We start from the raw sequence: 9,091 nt of genomic DNA, 5'->3' as shown, positions 1-9,091 counted from the left end.
CGTGTGGGCCGGCGCCCGGCTGTGGCCTAGGGAGCCGAGGCGAGCTTCCGGAGGACACAGCTGAGTTGTGCCCGTCCGTCTCTGCCTGGGCCTGGCACCACGATGGGCACTTACGAACGGGAGCGGGTGAAGGCCACCGTCCATGACGCGGCACAGCCGGGCGACTTCCGCCACCTTGTGAAGTTCCGATGAATAATACGCCCTCTGTTTCGTGGAGAACAGAGGGCCCTTGGAGAGCTGGCTGCAGGAAATGGCCTCTGCTCTGCTGGGCGGACCTGACCCAGGTCCCAGCTCGCGGCTGGCGGTCGTGTCGTGTCATCCGTAATCCTGTGGGTCTCTACGTGGAGGGGCGTCACACGGGGCTGTCATGCAAGACTGTTTCTGCCTAGAGCTCCTCCCCATCTGGGTCAGCGGCAGCTCTGTACCCGAGTCCTGTTGGACGGTCTTCCCCCCTTGGTCTCTCCGTCAGGCCCACCCGCCCCAAGTTTAGCCCCTCACCAACCCCTCAGTGTTACTTCCAAAAGGCCCCGAGAAGCCTCCCCTTCTTTCTCTGCAGCCTCCACCCTGATTCCTGTGGCTTTGACCTCCCCCAGACCATCCTTAAGGAGCTCCCCGCTTCCTGTCTCCCCTTCTGTGACCCACGACGTGCACGTGCAACCACAGTCTGTTTCCTAAAAGTAACGCAGGCATGGCCGTCTGCCTTCTGTGTAGCCCTTTGTACTTAGAACAAAATCCAGATCCCAGTGGCCATGCAGGGCTGGCCCGCCAACATCTCCAGGCTGGCCAAGTGTCCGCGTCCCACCTTGCTCTGTGTCTCTCCAGCACACCTGCTTCTCCCCACCCTGGTCAGCCCGCTCATCCCTGAGGGGCCAGTAAACGTCAGTTCCGTGGAGGGCCCTCGACCTCACGCAGGCCCCGGTACGAAGCCTGTACTCTTAGCCACACTGTTACAAATGCGTTTGCTTTATTTGCCTATCGTCTGCCTCTCCCGTTGGGCCAGAAGCTGCGCAGGCAGCCAAGGTCTGAGCTGTCCCCACTGTACACCCAGGACCCTTCCCAGCGCCTGTGCTTGGCGAGGGGTGAGCGGTGACGGGTGACAGGGCTGCAGCACGGTGGACCCAGAGCTGACTGTGGGCGGGACGCTTCCCTGGTGGAAGCTCGAGATAGAGCTCAATTCTGTAAGGATGAGAAGAACCGACTGACCCTCTCCAAGGGCGCACATTATATTATGCAAAGTCTTGAACCAAACAAACAAGAAGGCACTGTGGTTATGACGGCAGCACTTGGGTGCATTGCTCAGGACTTGGGTGTATTGTCTCAGCTAATTTCCAAAGCACCCTGTGAGGCCAGTGTGAAATAAGGTTCACAGTGAGGAGAAACTCATAGGTGGGTGCCACTGACTCACAATCACAGGTGCATGAAGAATTTCTGAAGGCGCTCGCTTCGACAGCACATAGGCTAAAATTGGAACGATACAGAGAAGATTAGCATGGTCCCTGGGCAAGAATGACATGCAAATTCGTGAAGCGTTCCATACATTAAGTCCCTTACATACAAACCTTCAAGTTGCGAACTTTCCAAGATGGGAACGTGCGTTTGCATGTCCAATTACGTAAGTTAGTTCATGTGTCTGGCGTACATTGTCACGTGCGAGTATCCTCTACAAGTGGTTGTGCTTTTGTGTACTTTACTGTACAGTAGTACAGTATCTTTATTTCAAGCCCAGGATGTCTGGAAGCAAGCATAAAAGCAGCAGTGATGTAGCTGGTACTGCTAAGAAGCACCAAGAGAGACAAGAGGAAGAAGTAACTGAAGAACTGAAGAGATTCACAACGCAGGAAATGGCAAGGGGAATTTTCTTTATTTGAGGAGGCACTGTTAGTTTTCGAGGCACAGGACCCGAACCTAGAACAGTACACAAAGGTTGCAGCAGCCGTTCAGAATGCAATCCAGTGCTACCGTGTCATCTATGACGAGAAAAAAAGAGCTACTACCCAGACATCACTCGATCGTTTTTTCAAGAGGGTAGATAGAACTGAATCCAGCAAGGAACCAGAACCTGTGCCATCAGTGTCAGGCGTGCCCAACATTGCAGCTTGCCCTCCGTCTCCTATTGCTGACGATCCTGCAGCTCTACCATCTCCCACCTCCTCTCCCTCCTCCAGTCAGTAACTCTTCTTGCCTGTTCCCTCCATGACAGCCCCTGTGTGCCAGCTGTTGTACTGCACTGCTGTACTTTTCAAGGGACTGTACTGTAAGATTAAAAATGTTCTCTTTATTTTTTGTGTTTGTTTGTTTTTAATGTATTATTTGTGTGAAAAGTACTATAAACCTATTACAGTACAGGACCATACAGCCGATTGTGTTAGTTGGGTACCTAGGCTAACTTTGTTGGACTTATGAACGTGCTCTCTGAATGAAACATTTGTATGTAGGGGACTTACTGTATTTAAAAAAAAAAAAAGAATTTCTGAAGGGAACTGATGAGATGCCCCCTCCTCAGCCTGAGGCTGTGTTACTGTGTGTTCTATGGATTGTCCTTTTGTCCGGGGCACTTGAACTTGAGTATAGATAAATTAAATAAATCTTAAGAGATAAATTTGATAGCTTTGTACATATAAATAGATCTGCTTTTCTGCAAAGAAGGTTGACTGTTTCCTGGGTGTCAAGACAGAAAGACAGGTACAGCAGGACCAGCCCCCAGAAAGCTCGCATCCACCAGGGGGTGAGCATGTGAATAAAAGATTAAAGCACAGTGGGGGACGCCCAGGAAGGGCCAGCCAGGGCTCAGAAGTGGGCAGAGGAGGGCAGTGGACATTAAGATTCATCCAGTCTTCCGCTATCCTTTCTTCTCCACAGCGTCCACTGTTTCCTTGGGGATGATGTACCCTCTCGCCGGGTGAGCCTTAGAGGGACAGTGGATCTGGGTGCCTGCCCTCCCCCCAGAAGCCTCAGCGCCACCAACTCCTTCTGGAGTGCAACCCTGCCCCTCGAAGGGTCAGCACTGGGCCGTGTCACCCGTGCCCAGGGCCGTCGTCCCCCTGCCTCTGGGTCAAGGCCACCGTCCAGGCTGCTCTCACCACAAGACCGCCCAGCTCCCCGGGGCTCGGGCCCACCTCCTCCCAGCTTCCAGTCCATTCTGCGACTGCAAGTGTCCCGCCAACAAATTCCCTTTCACTTTGGTGTCTAACTCGTCTCCGTTTCGTGCAACTAAGCCCTCTAATTATTAAGGGGGTTGAGGTGCCGCGGAGGATTTGGAGAGGCCTGTGCTGGAGGCCAGGCCGGAGCAGGGCTGTGCGGGGAAGGCGCGCGGGAAGGTCTGTGGACAGCGGGAGGAGGGGAGGGACGCGGCTCGGGAGCCCTGGGCGCGGGCGGCTCCGGCGTTGGCCTGGTTTCCGTGGACGGTGGGAGAGAGGAACCGCGCTGGGCTCGTTTCAGCTCAGTGTGTGCGCTTCTCCCCCGGCCACCTCCCAACAGCGGCTCTAATCCTTTGTGCATTTTTTCCAGCCTTCAGGAGATTCTCTCCGTGAATCCCATTCCCCTGCCAACAGTCATGACAAACGGGAGCCAGCCTCGCTCCCGTGAAATGACGGCTGTGGGGGCTCCCTGACCGGCTGCACGTCGAGCTGGCGGGGCCTCGTGCGGCCCCCACAGGCCTGCCGCCTGTGCGCAGCCCGCCTTTCCTGTCGGCCCCTCAGCCGCCCCTCAGCTCCTGGGCACCCTCCCGCTCCCCACAGCTCCCTGTCCCCGCTGAGCATCCGGAAGGCAGGTGTGTGGACAGGCCCGCGCCCGCGATGAGGGGACCGGGCAGGCGCGAGGGCCTCGGGAAAACGGAGACCGACCCTCTGCAAGGAGCTTAAGGCACCGCCCCGTCCGAGGGGTCTGTGGTGGGCGCATGGCTCCATCCTCACCGCCCCGTCTGAGGGGGTCTGTGGTGGGCGCAGGGCTCCATCCTCACCGCCCCGTCTGAGGGGGGTCCATAGTGGGGGCAGGGCTCCATCCTCACCGCCCCGTCCGAGGGGTCCGTGGTGGGCGCCGGGAGCTGGAGGGCTGGGCGAGGGGACCACCGTCTCCAGGGAAGCAGGGTAGTGGAGCTGGTGGGTTTATGTGCTGTTTCCGCGGCGGCCCACAGGCGCCCTCAGGAGCCACGGCAGTTTTCGCGCATCCGGCCCCGGCCCGGCGTCTATGAGGACGAGGCTGGCTTCGAGGCCCAGACTCTGGGCCGGGGCTGCTGGGGGGCGGGTGGTTCACGACGTGCTGCTGGGGAGCGGGTCTCCCCAAGGCCCCGGCCCGGCCCCTGGGGTTCAGCTGCTTGTTTCCAACGTTTCTCGCAGGGTAAACGCGAACAGCTTGTCTGCACACCGAGGCAGACCTGCCACGTGGGTCTGAGGGCCTCACGCCGGCTCGGGCAGCTCGCTTTCCAGCGACCTCGGAGGGTGCTGGCCGCCGGGTGGGCGCCCAGGCCAGGCGCCCAGACCCCAAGTGCGCCCGCCTGGAGGCCCTGCGCTTCCCTCTCCTTCACCGGCGGCGCCCGCGGGGCCTCAGGCCCTCAGACCCCCGCGACAGCCTCTCGTTCGTGGGGCCTCTCGCGCTCGCTTTGCTCTGTGGCTTGTGATGCGTTTGCCTTGCACCGATTCTGAGAACAAGCCCTGGGAGCTCGGAGAGTTCGTCTTGGAACTGCCTTCTCCCGGGTGTCCACCGCACCTGCCCCCGAGTGCGGTCACCGCTGGAGGGAAGGCCCCTCGGCCCCCTCACCACGGGCCCTCTTCTGGGGTGCGGAGTCTCTCCCTCTCTGATGGACTTTGGCCGTTGAGACCATCTGCCTGTCTCCAGCAGCTGTGGTTTGTGGCTGATGGCTGCCCCAGGCCTGGATCCCAGCCCCCCCCCCGAGCTGTACCCGGAGGCTCGGAGGGACTCCGGTGACCCTGGGTCTGGGGCTCCCGCCACCTCCCCCGGATCAGGAGGCCCGTGAGCGGCCCCGGCGTGATGCCAGCCCCCCCCCCCCACACCCCGCAGAGGGCCAGGGTGTCTGCTGTGCTGCTCTGACGAGGACTAGGGGCCTCACCCAGGCCACCTCGGTTGCTGAGTTCCCAGTGACTCCTCACTCCCTCCCCCCTCCCCACCCAGTGTCTGGCTTTGGGCTTCATTCAGAGCAGCCATTTCCCTTGGCTCTCGGGCCGGGCTGGTTCCTGGCTCCGGGGAGAAGGGCCCCTCTCGTGGGGGACGCCCCGAGCCCCAGGAATGGAGGAAGCAGGGCCACGGGGACAGGGAAGCTCGTCCTCAAGGGCACGGCCTGATTTTTACCTGACCTGGGGGTGACAGCACGTCGAGGCCCACAGGACAGGCACATGTGACACCCGCACAAGGACTGAAAAGCGGGTCCCAGGAGACTGCAGAGTGGGACCTCCTTCTGCAAAGTCTGAGGCCAAGCAGAATAGGTGGCGATGGCCAAGGCTTGTGTGCGTGTGAGGAGACCGCGGGTGGAAGCAAGCAGGGGCTCAGGCGGACACCCCTCACTGGCCACGAGGGACCCTGGACTCTGCCGGCAGGCACACAGGTGTCCTTTGTGTCACTGACACAAACATGCAGTAAGAGTCAGGGAGAAAAGGCCACCGGGAAGGGCCAGTGACCCCAAGCTGCTGCCCATGCTCTCGTCCCAGGGAGAACTCTTTACTCCTAGGAACAAGTTTGGGATTCATCCCCAGGTAGGGTGGCCACTGGCCAAGAAGCTGGTGGGAGGTTGCAGCTGGGTCCCAGCAAGAATCGTTGTGTTAGCTCCCGGCCCAGCGGCACGTGGAGGCTGCAGGGAGCGTGCCAGATGCTGGGGGCCTGGGAGTGTCCAAGCTGCTGGCCTGTGAAGGCTCGCAGCCACCAAGCCCCACACGGAGTCCCAGATGTTGCAGCGGATGCTAAGCCGCAGCCTGAGGCCGTCCCCGAGCCTGAGCCTGGGTGGTCAGCGCATTCCAGGGTGGGCTGGAGCGTGTGTCCAGGGCAGAGTGAGAGGAGCCCTGTGTCTGCAGTGCCGTGGTGGAGTGGGCTCTGCCTGGGCTGGGACCTGGGAACTCCCACGCAATGTCCCAGCTCCACTGGGACCACGAGGTCAGGGCCTGAGGGACCCGAGCACTGACAGTGTGTGTGGTGGGGCCTTTCCGAGAGGCAGGGCCCTGGGGAGGCGACAGGGAATGGGGTGGGTGGCGGGGAGGGAAGCCACTAATTTCAGAGCAAGCCCGGCGTGAGCACACTTCCCAGAGTCGTGTTTATTTTCCAGGAGCAAAGGCCTTGGGCTCGGGGCTCGCGGAGCCCTCAGGCGTGGCCTCCGGAGGGGGCTGTCCCCGGGGACAGGTGGCAGGCGGCCACGCTCATCCTGCGTGCACACCGCAGCTCCCCAGGGGAGGGGCAGAAATGCGGGCAGGGTCTCAGACCCTCTGCCAAGTCTGGTGCTTGCCCCGGTCCTCCCGGAGGGTTTCCTCCCCTGCTGTTGACGCCCGGTCATCCCCTTGGGCCCTGGGCCGGGGGGCATGGAGCCACCATCCTGTGTCCCCCTTCACCCAACTGCGCCCAGGCTGCTGGACCTGGCCACTTCACAGGCCTCCAAGGTGGGCTGGCCGTGGCCCTGCTCTCGCCTCACCGGGCCCCCAGCTCCTGGCCTTTCCTTGGCTGTCCTGTCTCCATCCAGACAGGAAGCCATGGGTTTGTGGCAGCTCAGCCTCCGTCTTCATGGACAGCGCACCCGTGTCCCTGCATTTGCAGCCACGGATCCAGGTCCTGGATGGGCAAGCAGCGAGTGAGCTGACCCTGCAGCCTCTATTCTGATTCTTTGCGTCTTCCTGTTTGTTTTTGGTGAATGAATGGAATCTTAGATAATTCTCTTTTTTCCAGCACGCGGACGTGGCGCACTCCGGGCGCGTCTGTCTGCTGCAATGTCGGATCCACGCCGCTGGTGACGGTCACGGGAGCCCTGAGCCCGCTCCGGGGCCTGTGCCTGCTGTGAGCCCATCCCTCCTCCCGGCCCGCGGCCTTCCCGTCCGGGCAGCGGATGCACTCAGCCTCGCAGGCTGCCCGGCTCTGTCACAGCTCTCGACTCTGCCATCCTTGAAGCAGCCACAGAGGAGACACACAGGTGCAGGACTGAAGCTGTGCCAACAACACTTTATTAACGAAACATGCGGTTGGCTGGTGCCGGTGCGTCCACAGTCGCATGGCTGTGGGCATCCAGCTGGCGCAGAGGCCAGGTCTCTGACCGCAGGCCCAGCTCCCTCCAGGGGCTGGCAGAGCTGCATGGGCATCCACGTCTTGTTTTCAATTCGTGCCATTTGTGGTCCCATGGGTGGCCCGTGGCCTGTGATGTCTGGACTCTGTCTCAGCCGTCCCAGCGAGTTCCCAGCCGGGTCTCAGGCAGGGAGCGCCTGTAGTTTATTTCTCACGCCCGACAGGTGGGACCAAAGCTGGCCCAGGAGACTTTCTTCCTACAGACCGAGGACATAGTCTCTGCTCCCAGCACATCGCAGGCACTTAAAAAATACAGGTTTAATTAATGAAAAGGGTGTTAGCTAAATAGAGCCGTCTGGTTCCACAGCCTATATTTTTTCCTGGGAATTGTTGCCCCAGCGGGCCTGGAGGTGGCAGCTCTCCCCTTACTGAGGGTCTGGGACCCTTCGCTGAGTCACGACACCTGGACCCACGGGAGGAGACTGGGGCACCCATGTCTTTGACTCTCGGTAACACATTTTGAAACAAACAACAGCTGCCTAGTAACAGCTCCCGCGGGGTAGGTGACCTCTCGCTGTTGAACTGCCGGGGAGGGCCCGGGAGCCGCTCCTTCCTGAGAGGACCGAGCCACACGGACGTGGCCGCCTTCAAGACGTGCGTCCAGCTCACGTGACCTCTTGTTCTCGCCCTTTCTCCTTCCTGAAGCTGTTGTCTTCCTGATGAACAAAGTAAAGAGAAGTAACTTAGTGAGGCCGAACGCAACACAGGGACTAACTCAGGTCTCACAGGATGACTCATCACCAGGCCTCCCCGGGGACCCTGCGGCCTTGGTCTTCCTTCTCGTCCCTGCCCACTGGCCGCCACCTACTCTCGGGGAGCAGGCGAGGAGCCAGCCCCTTGGGCGGCAGCGTCTGGGGCGGGAGCAGCCGTGAGTGACCGTCCAGTGGACGAGAGCTCGGAGCCCAGTGAAGCCCAGGCGCTGGGCCGAGTCAGCCGGATGGGCATCAATCAGGTGGTCCAGGGCGGGCTCCCAACCCCTCCCGCCGGCTTCAGTGTTGGCTTCCGTGCTGGAAAGAGCGTCCTCAGTCCTTCGATCTGGGGGTGATCAGCTGTTCCCACCTGACACGACTGTCCTGCTCTATTTGCCTTTGAAGGGGTCATCATTTTAATCTAGTTTAACTTTAATCTACTTTAACTTTTCATCATCTAATGTGAGGAGGATGTAGTAACTGCATAGTGATGGCCAGATAATGGATAAGACAGTAAGTTTATCATGAACGTAATACAGCGTCTGCTAAACACCAGCCATCGGGCTGGAGGCTTGTGCATCTCATCCAGCCCGAGAGCAGCCCTGGAAGAGGAAGCCCCTTTGGCTCACTGATCGCTAAGTAAGTAGGGCTTCCTCAGTGCACAGAGAGCCCCGGGGGCCCTGCCCGCAGGTGTGTCTCCCAAGGGCCCCGCCCGCAGGCACTGGGTGTTCTCTTGTCTGTCGTCGTCCCTGCGTGGGCCGTGACCATGGGGGCGGCGTCCGCCAGCACAGATTCACCTCTCACCCCCTCCTCACAGTCTTTGCGCACAGCAAGGTCTGGGGTGACTGCACTTTGGCACACGAGCACCCAGGCCAAGCGCGGGGGCCGGCGTCCTGTCCAGGCAGGCGGTGATGCCGAGAGGCCTTGGACAGCGCTGCACCCGCACTCCGCCAGCCCTCCCGGCCCCGCTCCCAGAGCCCGTGGCCCTGAGCGGGGGGCTCTGGCCGTTCCCCTCACTGTCCTGTCACATAACCTGCTTTATGTTGAAGACAGGGCCGGACCGAGTGTGCCCCAGTCTACCCTGCAGGAGGTCAGCCAGCTGCCCAGCATGGAGACCACCAGGAGGGCTGTCC

At 60.5% G+C, this 9,091-nt stretch overlaps 1 non-coding gene across 1 annotated transcript; it reads left to right on the top strand.

The window, feature by feature from the left end:
• The first annotated feature begins 1,434 nt into the window (after positions 1-1,434).
• LOC133102705 (U6 spliceosomal RNA) lies at positions 1,435-1,541 on the top strand. Its single transcript, XR_009703055.1, has one exon. It is a non-coding gene; the product is annotated as a U6 spliceosomal RNA (small nuclear RNA).
• The last annotated feature ends 7,550 nt before the right edge of the window (positions 1,542-9,091 follow it).

This window comes from Eubalaena glacialis, chromosome 12, assembly GCF_028564815.1.
Source record: "Eubalaena glacialis isolate mEubGla1 chromosome 12, mEubGla1.1.hap2.+ XY, whole genome shotgun sequence".
Classification (NCBI taxonomy): Eukaryota; Metazoa; Chordata; class Mammalia; order Artiodactyla; family Balaenidae; genus Eubalaena; species Eubalaena glacialis.
The sequence above is the reverse complement of the archived record's forward strand: the minus strand, read 5'-3'. Positions and strand labels throughout refer to the sequence as shown.